The following is an 11428-nucleotide window of genomic DNA, read 5'->3' on the forward strand; positions in this document are numbered from 1 at the left end:
TTTTGGAGGCAGAGTTGGCAGAATTGAGTCAGATGTGGGTAGCAGATTGGTGATAGGAGAAGCATCATGGCTGACTCCTGGATTTCTGGCCTGAGAAACTGGGTGAGGGGTGGTGCTATTTATGGTATGGGTCAGTCGGGGTGAAGAAGTAAGCTCAATTCTGCTCCAGACGGGGAGAAAACAAGTAGGCACTGTGTACACCAGTCTGTATACCCATGTGGGGAAGGTCAGGGCAGTGGGAGGAAATTTGAGGAAGCATCTGGCGAGGGCTGGCCTGTGAGTGGTGTCAGAGGGCAGCCTGTGGGCAGCTAGAGAGCACCAGCTAAGGGGAAGCTGCAGACAGGAAGCAGGAAACCATCCGAGAGGAACTGCACCCTTAGCATGTTCTGCCTGCGTTGTTCCCACAGTGGCAACTGATGCAGTTGCTGTAGCAGCAGCAGCTGCCACAGGCCTGGAGGGCTGGCAGCTGGGAGGCTCTGAGCCTCTTGCCACACAAGAATGTCAGATTCAGACCCAGGCAACAGCTGGCCAGGTTGGAAGCCTCTCAGGCAGGAGCCCAGGCTGGCCCCTGGGCGGGCCCAGCAGACTTGTACATCAGCCTCGCAGCCCTCTGACTCCCTCCCTCCTCTGCATTGCAGCTGCTTCCCAGGGCCTGGAGCTCATGACGTTTTGACAAATGATGCAGCCAGCAAAGCAAATCACTGTTCCAACAGGAGAGCTGCAGGCTTCCCTGGGAAGGGCTAGAGCAGGTAAGAATCCCAGCCACAAAATCCTCCTGTAAGAAATCACGTTTTGTTGTCTTATAACTGGGCTTCATTTCTCTGTTAAGTCCCCATTCCACCAAATGGCAGGATATGTTGCCTCTGTCAAGTCTGAGTTTCCTGTTTCCCTGAGGGTGTGTCCAAATGCCAGGGCTCTCACAGGCCGTAGGGGTCAGGGGTCAGGCTGGAGATGCGTGGTGTTATCATCTGTGGGCTGCGTGTGCTGGGACATCCTGGCTCCTCCAGCCTTTGGTCATCAGTCCATTACTCACTGCCTACAAGGCACTCTCGGGCCCACCAGCCAGCTCTCGCTGCCGCTTCTGGGCTATCCTTCGGTGCGTTGCAGACATTCTGCTGTGCCCCACTTTCTGAGCCCTGGGAATTTATCTCTGCTTCAGTCTCCTCTCAGTACGTGGGTTCACTGACACTCTTGTGCTGCAATGTGACGTATGGGACCTGAGATCCCATCATAGCCCATCTGCCTGGTTACATTTCCCAATAGACAGGGCATCTACCCCAGCACACTGGGATGGGCAGTCCTGAAGTTTGGGCCACTTTTCTCTTGGAGGCCCAAGCTCATCTAGGAGCTTTATGACCCCCTGGGGTGCAGCCCAGGGTACAGGTTGGAGGGGCCACTTTGCTCTTTGCCTCCCCTTAATTCTCCCCACCCACCCCCAGCACAGGGAGTGTTCATCCAGGACATAGGGGGGATTTTCTTGGTCTTTCTCATCTTGTGTGTTTGAGCTTCAGTCTTAGGCCCAGCTCCGCATTTTTGAAATGCAAAACCTCCAAATTTGCCTACTTATTTTCTGTCTTCTGCTGTGTCTGCCCTCTCTGGGGCAATGAAGGAAGGATGCTTACGGACCTAAAGGATGGGGAAATACCGTGACAGGGAACACAGTAGGAAAAACCATACATGATTAGTTCAACATACCCTCTCAGCATCTGAAAAATGGAAGCCTGACCCACACTGGTCCTAGAGCAGCCGGGAGAGCCTTCATTCCCTTTTGAGTAGAAATAGGCCACTGAGAATTTCACAGACATCTAATTCATAGGATCGTGGAGGCCCAGTGCTGGAAGGGACCTGCAGGGAGATCTTGGGCGTCTTCCCACATGGAGCCTGGACCTCCTCTAACTGGGAACTCTCCACCATAATCTTTAGATGTTTCTTACTAGCAGACAATGCCTCCTCATTTCCTCTTATAATTTCCCGGGGATAGAAAACAAACAAACAAACAAACAAACAAATAAACAGTTTCTCCCCATGAAAGGCTGGATGGGGGCAAGACAGAAAACATTCTTCATGGTCTCTGAGAGCTAAATATTCTTGTAAGGAAGCACCCCCTGTTCCTCCAGTGGCTCCTCTGATGATGGGAACTCCAGCACCCGGGGCAAGGCTGGCCTTGGCTGGTAGCATGAAGCAGGGAGGGAGAAAGAAGATCCAGGCCTAGGGCAGCTCTGCCCACAGGGAACTCTGAAAGACAGGGAGGATCCTAGTTGCTGGGAAGAACACAGGCTCCAAGGAGCAAATAATCACTGACAGTGACTGGCACCTACTATGTGCCATAACCTAACTCATGTAATCATTACGACAAGCCTGTAATCATTCTGTCATCATTCTCATTTAACAGATGAGGAGACAGAGGCTTGGAGAGATTAAGTAACTTGCCCCAGGTTAGGGGCATGCTCCAGGCAGAGGGCGAGAGAAAGAGGGCAGGAAATATACCCTGGTTGCTCAGATCCTCCTCTGCTCCACTCTCTTATTGACACCTCATTGAGTGAACCCAACAGGCAACAGAGCCTGGGAAATGTAGTTTGTGTGGTCAGACCCTGCAGTGGGAGCAAATCAGGGGAGTGGCTCTGGGAGCAGGGGGCAAAAGACTGGTATGTTTGCAAATATGTGACCTCCAGGAAAGGGATCTCAAGTGCTGAGGAGTGACCAGCTGAGTAAGACAAGCTAGCCATGAACTGATCCTCAGGCCAGGTGCCCTGTCTCTTGCACCTCCATCTTGAGCTGGAACCCTGTGTCCTCTGGGTAGCCATAGATGAGAAGTAATGCCTGTCCTCAGCCCTGAAGGAAGCAGAGCAGGGCATTCTGGCTGTGCCATAATTGCATCATGAAATTTCAAGAGGAAGCCTTGGGATAACCTACCAGGCCTTCCCCAGGGACCACAACATTCAGAGTGCCCTTTTTGAAGAAACTGATTCTGTCTTCACTCAAAAAGTCTTTAATTAATAAGTGGAAGGCCTGCCTTTATATTGGGTATAGACCTCTTGAGATAGTTAATTTTATGCATCACCTTGGCAGGGCTATGGTGCCCAGATATTTGGTCAAACATTATTCTGGATATTTCTGTCGAGGTGTTTTGGGGATGAGATTAACATACAATTTGATGGGGTTTCAGTAAAGCAGATTGCCCTCTGTGGTGTTAGTGGGCCTTGTTCAATCAGCTGAAGGCCTGAATAGAGTAAAGACTGACCTCCCCCTGAGGAAGAAGGAATTCTGCCAGCAGATGGCTCAAACTCTTCCCTGGGTCTCCAGCTGTTGGCTTACCCTATAGATTTTGAACTTGTGACCTCTACAATCATGTGAGCCAATTCCTTATAATCTCTCTCTCTCTCTCTCTCTCTCTCTCTCTCTCTCTCTCTCTCTCTCTCTCTCATCTATCTATGTATCTATATCTATATATTGCCTGTTGGTTCTATGTCTTTGGAGAACCCTGACTAGTACACTTCTGATAGGCTCAAGATTTGGTTAATATTCCCTTTTGCACCAAAGCACATAGGCTGCTACATGGGTAAAAAAAAAAAATTGTTCCACTTTAGGGCACCTCAAACATTTCTTAGGATGGATTATGCTGGCAGGACTCTCCATGGGAGTAGCTCTTGGGGAAATCAGTCTTGCACATGGAACATGGCATTCCCTCCAGGAAGAAGATGGCTTGACTTCAAATGCTCTATGTGTGCTTACTCATCTAAGAGGATCCTCAAGCTACCTGAGGTCATTCCATCTCTAAGCCTCATTCCCCAGAACCTCAGGTGGCTCTAGCATTTGGCACCACATACTGCAGCATGCAGAGACTGGTTAACCTTGTGTGCTTGTAGGGGAGCTGTTGAACCAATGCCACCTCTGGTGTACGAGGTGTGATCAAACAATATGGTGAATGTTTAAATAAAAAAATAATTACAGTAAAAGGCACATTGCATTAATCCCCCTCAATATATTCTCCCTCTTTTCAAACACATTTATCCCCTTGTTGTTGCCACTTTCTGCAGCAGTTCTCGAAGTCCTCTTTTGTGAGTGTCTTTAGTTGCTCTGTCATGGCTGCCTCAATGTCCTGTATCATTTTGACTTTGGGGAAGAGCCAGAAGTCGCAAGGTGCCAGGTCCAGTGAATAAGGTGGATGAGGACACACCATAATGTTTTTATTTGACAAAAATTGCCATATACCAGAAGCGATGTGTGACATGGAGCATTGTCATGACGAAGGATGATTTATAGCAGGTTTTAAAACACACCTTCTCTCAACCGTAGCTCACACCCAACTGACTGCGCCAAACAAATTGAAACTTGTCACACACTGTTACTAAGGTTCTGCGTGCCGCTTCTTGTATGGAAGATCCCTGCCTTTCCTTTGGATGGCACTCAGCAGCAGCATTCACCATATTTTGTGATCACAATGGAAAAGCTCCATGTCACACTTAGCTTCTGGTATGGCAATATCTGTCAAATAAAAACATTACAGTGTGTCCTCATCCACCTTATTCACTGGATCTGGCACCGTGCGACTTTTGGCTCTTCCCCAAAGTCAAAATGACCATGAAAGGTAAATGTTCTGAATTGATTCAGGGCATCGAGACAGCCATGACAGTGCAATTAAAGACACTGATGAAAGAGGACTTCCAGGACTGCTTCAGAAAGTGGCAAGAACAATGAGATAAGTGTGTTCAAAGCAAAGGACAGTATTTTGAGGGGATTGATGGCAATGTGTCATTTACTGTAGTAATTTTTTTTTAATTTAAACATTCATTGTATCTTTTGATCACACCTCATTCCCTGGGAAAAGCCTCATTTGAATTCAAGCCTGCCTTCGCATCCTGGAACTTGAGTCACCTCCACTCTTCTGCATGTGCTGGTCAGGATGGTCCGCTTCACTCAAGTCTCAGGACCACTGCTGACCCTGGACACTGCATACATGTGCGCATGTAAGATTTCCTGGCTCTCCAGCCAGTCTGACACATTTCTCCCTTCACTCAGGAACCTCTTAAAGCTTCTTCTTGAGAATAGAGAGTGTTTCTTTTATCTTTCTCTTCCCAACTTCCAGCAGAAGTCTGAGAAGGTAATACACAATTCATGTTTGTTGAATGAATGAATGAATGAATGAATGAATGAATGAATGAATATTACTGGCCCCATCTGATGACCAAAGAAGCAAGTCTACCACAAGCTGGAAGATTTTCACCTGATGCTAAGACAACTATTGGGGAGATGACAGAAATTTTGGAGAACAAACTGACTGCTCTTTTACTACTTATTCTCCTGACTCCCCCAACCACCTGCCCCACGGTCAGGCCCTGCCTAGGTGGCATTGTCTTTACCCATCTGACGTAAGGTGTCATGATGTTGTCGCAAATACCCTGAGGGAACTTCTGGGTTCCATAGGTGCCACATCACTCCTTCTTTATCAGTCAGCGTATCAGACATCTCTTGAGAGATAGGTTCTTCACATATTCATGAACATTTGTAGCTAAATATATGAATATTCTGGACATGTTCTTTGAAATTCCCTTCAATTTTATAGGAACTGGGTTTATAGAGTAAAAAAGGAGCTATAGGAGGCCGTTCTCATTACCAAGGATAATCAGCCAAAGAGGCCACTTACTTTTTCCCTTATCCAAACCAGAATTCTTGCAGAAAGACTGGAGGGCCACGAAGTCATGGCAAGGAACACACTCTAACCACTGGTTCTTGGCAGAGCACCCAAACTCTTTCCATAAGAACCAAGGAGGACTCAGTCTATGATGCTGGCTGGGGGTCAGAGCGACGGCGGGGCTCTGTGCTGTGACTTGCAGCAGTCTGAAAATAGGGGAGAATGCTTAGCAAGCACACTGACCACGACCAAAGGCCATTCACAGGCCCAGGAAACAAGCATGAGTAACCAAACTGGGACGGAGTGAGTCAAGCAAAGGTGTATCTAGAGTAATTGTAAAGACTGGAGTGTTGTGTGTTGAATTGTGTCCCCATAAAATCCATGTGTTGGACTCCTAAGCCCCAGCACCTCAGAGTGTGACTGTGTTTGGAGACAGGGCTTTCAAAGAGTGATTAAGTTAAAATGAAGCACTTAGGGTGGACCTTGTCCAATAGGACTGGAGTCCTCATAAGAAGAGGAGATTAGGACACAGAAATGCCAGAGAGGAGCACCAGGTGAGGACACCAGGAGAAGGTGACATCTGCAAGCCAACGACAGCGGCCTCAGAAGAAGCCCACCCTGCTGACACCTTGATCTCAGACGTCCAACCTCCAGAACTGGGAGATCATAAATGTCTGTTGTTTAAGCCGTCCCTAAGCAGACTGATGCCAGGGGCTAAGATGTCCCTGCCTCAGTGTTGCTAGTCACCAATCAGGTGAGTCAGAACTGAGTGACTAAGTGGGACTGAGTAAGGGATATAAGGTTGGGATTGAGTCACACTCATGTGGCTTCCTTAAGTTAGGAAAGAGGGGACAAAGGTGGCTCTGAGTGTTGCCCAAAAGAGGGTCCCCTGACCCCTCAGCTGGAGTGAGGCTGAACTGACCTCACTGTGGGGTCTGAGCCTTTGCATTTCCCTGGTTGACGATGTCCTAAGGACTCAGACTGCCCGCTTTTCCTCCACACCTGGCTCTTGACAGAGGCAAGTAAGAGATGGCACAGGACTTTATGGTTCAAGAAGACATTGCCCCACCACCAAGGTGTCATGCTTGCCTTTTGGTTCTAGCTAGACTCGGTTAAAACAGAAATCTCACCTTCATTTAACACTGGCTGCCATGGGTTAGGTTAACCAGTTGCTCTGGAATGGTTTCCTTTGGAAGGGGTTGGAGTGGAGTGATTGAAGTGTGTCCGTAACCTGGGTCTGATGATGCTTACATACCCAGTTTCCAGGTGAAAATTACTCTAACAAGAGGAATTCTCTCTTGCAACTGTTTGTTTTTATGTTGAGTGTATTTTACGCCCGCAAAACCAGCGGAGCAGTGGCAAGTTTAATCCAACATAATAATTCACTGTTATACAAAAGCCTTAGAAGGTACAGTTTGTTTTATTATCTGCATCCTCTTTTGAGAGTCATAAACACCCTAAGAGACAGGCAGGATGCCTATTAGTTATCCTCGTCTTACCAACATTGGAAAATAATGGGGTCTCAGTTTGGGGTCTCCACCTCTGCTTGCGCACCCTTTTCATTTCTTGATGTTTTCATGGATAATATCTTCCTACTGTACTGACTGGTTTTCCAGTAGGTACTCCTGTGGAAATAGCCATCCGGACTCACTCCTTGACCAGCTGTAGACAGGGCCTGACCTTCATGCTGACCCTCCTATATCCTGCAGCTGGAGGACAGATCCTTGTTGTACTCGGGCAGATGCGAATGGGACTCCAGCACCCCAAGGGGAGTGTTGGCCTTGCTGTGCATCAGAATCATCTGGGAACTTTAAAGAACAAGGTGTCTGGAAACCACAACAGAGGTTGGTTTGGATTGGTTACATTGTTGCTATTTTTAAGCTCTCCAGGTAATTCTCACATGTAGATAGGGTTTCGTACCACTGGGCTAAGACATGACCCACTTTACATTTGGCCACCAGTTACTGAGTCATCCCCTTTCCAAGGCATTAGATGTCACTTCTCAGCGATGGCAGTGGCTGCTTCTTGTACCCGAACTTCTACTCTGTGGGACTCCTGCAGGGTCCCTGGTTCCCCATGGGTGAAATTAGAGAGCATGGCGCTTGCTCTCGTCCGACGAGAAACTGAGCATCAGCCCCAGATTGGGCCTTAGTTGGGGGAAAGCTTGAGAGGACAAGTCCTGTCTGTGTCTGGGCAACAAAGAGAGACTTGGCTGATGGCTGCCACAAAAGTGCCTGTAAACCCCACTTCCTTGTCCTGCCTGAAGTCTCAGGAGTTGGCCTTGTGTAGGGGAGGCTGAAGAGGCAAGCCCAGCAGTGCTGACCAGTGCCCGGGAAGGATGAACGCTCTCTGGGCCCATGATTGCCTGCTGGCATGGCGGCCTGTTCTGGACCTGACTCTCGGCTGGTCCCTGAAGTGCTGGCCTGGCGTGAGGGAGCAGAGGAAAGAAGCAGTGCCTAAGGAAGGCTCAGCAGGTATTCTCAGAGGAAGCACATGGAGGTGGAGTTGGGGATGAGCAGGAGGTCACAGGGGTCAGGATGGGAGGAGAAGAGAGACTTCCGGCTAATGGCAGAACAACTCACTTCCCATACTCATGAGGGCATTGGCTCAGCATAGGGGAAGTGGAGAACTGGCCGATTCGGACCAAGGGAAGGGCTTGGCAGGAGACTGTGCCTCCTCAGACACCCTGTGCAGCTGTGTCTGAGGACCCCAGGGACTCTGAGCAGGGGCAGCCACTGCAGTGAGGACCAGAGGCACCCACGGGGATGGAGAGTTCACTCGCAGCCCTGTGGGTCCCTTGGTCCCTCTCCATTGTCATCATTATTACATAATAAGAACGCTGCTGTTCTGCTTTCCATGGCACCGTTATGTCACAGTGTCGTGAAGCAAACAAGACAGGGATCACTGCTCCCATTTGATAGACCTAGAAACTGAGGCTCAGCGGGGTTCAGTGACATGGGTAATTATGACAGAATGACAGCTAGAAACCTGAGTCTGGGCTCTGGACATGAAGGGCTTGTGGCTTCCTTTTTAGGCCTCGGGCACATGTCAAGGAGACTAAAATACCTTTCAGTGCCATGTCCACCAAGACAGCGGTACCTGGCCCCGTGGTTCACTGGCAGCAGCATTTTATTCAAATGCCTACCATGAACTGCTCCAAGTCCCTTACGCTATTAATTCAGTTAATCCTCACAATATCTATATTTTACAGATAAGGAAACTGAGTCACAGGGGTGCGGTCACTGACCCAAGGAGCAGAGTCTGCTCTCAGCCACAAGGCCCCAGCGCCTCTCAAGGGAGCGGTTGGAGTGTGCTACGGCTTCCTGATCAGACAAACGTGACTGTGAACCCAAGTCGGGGCTGCAGGCGAGGACCCCCCGTCTCTGCCCCCTCACACCCGAGACCAGGGGACACTTACCCTGCTGGTTTACGGTGAGGTCAAATGAGGTTGCCTTTGCACAGCGCTCTTTGCTCTGCATGAAGGAGTCTGACTCAGACTAAGCTTGGGCATCAGCAGCAGGTCAGAGGGGCCTGGAGGGAGGGCTAGGGATGAGGGTGGGGACACACAGGCCCGTGTGCTCTGTGGGCCTTGCAGTGCCCCACACAGCGCTCCTCAAAAGCCGCTCCCTCAGCCAAAGCAGGACATCGAACTGGAACTGGAAATGTGGCACTAAAAACGGCCGCAACGGAACAAGCAGCACTCAGGAATCCGTGCAGCAATAAATTCAGCGACGCTCCCAGCTTGTATGGTTTCACTGTGCTCTCCCAGGAGCACATTTCAATATGAATAATTTATCCGGTAAAGGAATATTGAACTTGCCACCACGGCCTGCAGGGATAATAATAAATCCTGTTTTTGTGAATCAGAGAGGTGTCACCTTGTAATGGAAGGACACTGGACCTAGAATCAGAAGTTCTGGGCTCCAGTCTTAGGTTGTCCATTGAGCAACCACTGGGTGGCTGTGGGCAAACCCCTTCCCATCTCTGGGTCTCTGCTCCCTCTGGGCCGTGGCCTGCTCAGGCCAGAAAACCTCACAAGTATTTTGCTTGTCCCCTTGCCTCCTGCTAGCTGCTCCCAAACATTGAGCACTTGGGCAAGTCAGGCCAACTCCAGGGTGTTTGAGAGGCATTTCACACACACACACACACACACACACACACACAACACAGACACACTTACACACACAACACAACATAACACACACAACACATACACACATCACACATACACACACAACACATGTACGCACACAACACAACACAGACACACTAAAACACACACACAACACAACACACAACACACACACAAAACAACACACACACACCACACACATGCACACACCACTCTCACACACACACACCACACCCATACAACATGACAGAAAGAAAAAGTCCTTTTCCCAAGTGGTACTTCGAACAGATGAAAAGTAATTCAAATGATTTTTCAATCCAACGAAGCCAGAAGGCAAGTGGACAGGAGGGCAAAGTGGAAATTATAACTGCTAGAGCCTCTGTGTTGGCAGTGTTCGCCCTCTCCTTGTGATAGCTTGGAGATAGCAGACAGCTGTTCCGGGATGGAAGGAGCTGGGTTGTGTCCTTGCTGATGCCTCTCCAAACCTCCCTCCTTTTGCTTCATGCTGGGTTGGCTCCTGGGCCCAAGCTCATTTCTCCTCTTCCATCAGGGCTGCTAGGCTGGCTCTGAGCAGGGTCCTGCCTCTGTGCGACCTTGCCAGACCCAGTGGTGTCTGTCCCTGGCTTGCCCTGCCTTCTGCTTCCAGCACCAGCTTCCATTTCGGTCATCTTCTGCTCTTTAGAAGCTGTTTTCATCATCACCACTTCACAGAGCTGAGCCTTGGTCAGGAGCTGAGTGCTGGAGCCAACAGAGCTAGCCAGTCCTGTCCATTTCTGCTGGGAAACGAACCACCAGAGAGTGAAAAGCTGTTCAGCTCCCGATTAGAACCAAAAAGGACTTGGCATTCTAACCATACTACTATTCCAAAAGAGAGCATATTCCACAGCGTACTTTGTGGTCAGAACTGTGTACTGGGGGCATAGAAAGTAACCTCAGGACACTGAATTCTCCCACTCCCTCTCTCCTTCCCCTGCTCCCTCGCTCTCTCCTTCCTTATGGAAATATTTCTCAAGCCCGTATTATAAGTAAGAAACTCAGAGAGACAAAGGGGGTTAGGAGAGAAGGCAGAACCCGTGCTTGTCAGTGCGAGTTACAGGCACATTAGCTGACAATTTCAAAGCAGTACATTAAGTGCTATAATAGAAGTAATGCAGGATGCTGGGGGTGTAAAAATGGGACACCTCGTCCAACTGTGGAAAGAACAAGAGACAAGTGTCAGCAAAGCTTCCTAGAGGAAGAGATTCTCAAGCTGAACTGCAAGAACAAGGTGGGGCATAGAGTAGCTTCCAGCAGAGTGTGTACAAGCAGAGTGTGTACAAGCACCGAGCCAGAGAGAGCAGTGTCTGCAGCCAAATGCAGCAAGACGGTAAGGCAAGCTAGAGTGAGTGCATCCAGAGTGCGACGGAGGCGTGGGCCGGGGCCAGGTCATCATGGGCTCAGAGCACCACTCTAAGAGGTTGGAGTTGTGTCCTCACACGCTCTGGACCTGCATCAGCCAGGGTCCAGTAAGGAAGGTAAGTGAATCCCACTACGTACGTATTTCAAAGGAGGGGACTTAAGGTAGGGAATTAGCAGCACAGGTGCTGAAGGGCTCAAAGAGTAGAAAGCACTGGAGAGGACCCAAAACTAACTGCAGAAAATGGCTGGGCGAGGGGGTTCATGAA

At 49.3% G+C, this 11428-nt stretch overlaps 1 long non-coding RNA gene across 2 annotated transcripts; it reads left to right on the top strand.

Annotated features, from left to right (window-relative positions):
- The first annotated feature begins 400 nt into the window (after nt 1-400).
- Nucleotides 401-9498, top strand: LOC141570660 (uncharacterized). Of its 2 annotated transcripts, none has more exons than XR_012494940.1 (6): nt 401-532; nt 639-749; nt 6127-6386; nt 7249-7476; nt 7899-8106; nt 8844-9498. It is a non-coding gene; the product is annotated as an uncharacterized LOC141570660 (long non-coding RNA). The 2 variants fall into 2 exon arrangements; XR_012494941.1 differs by having other exon boundaries at nt 7252-7476.
- The last annotated feature ends 1930 nt before the right edge of the window (nt 9499-11428 follow it).

This window comes from Rhinolophus sinicus, linkage group LG03 (genome assembly GCF_036562045.2).
Source record: "Rhinolophus sinicus isolate RSC01 linkage group LG03, ASM3656204v1, whole genome shotgun sequence".
NCBI lineage: Eukaryota > Metazoa > Chordata > Mammalia > Chiroptera > Rhinolophidae > Rhinolophus > Rhinolophus sinicus.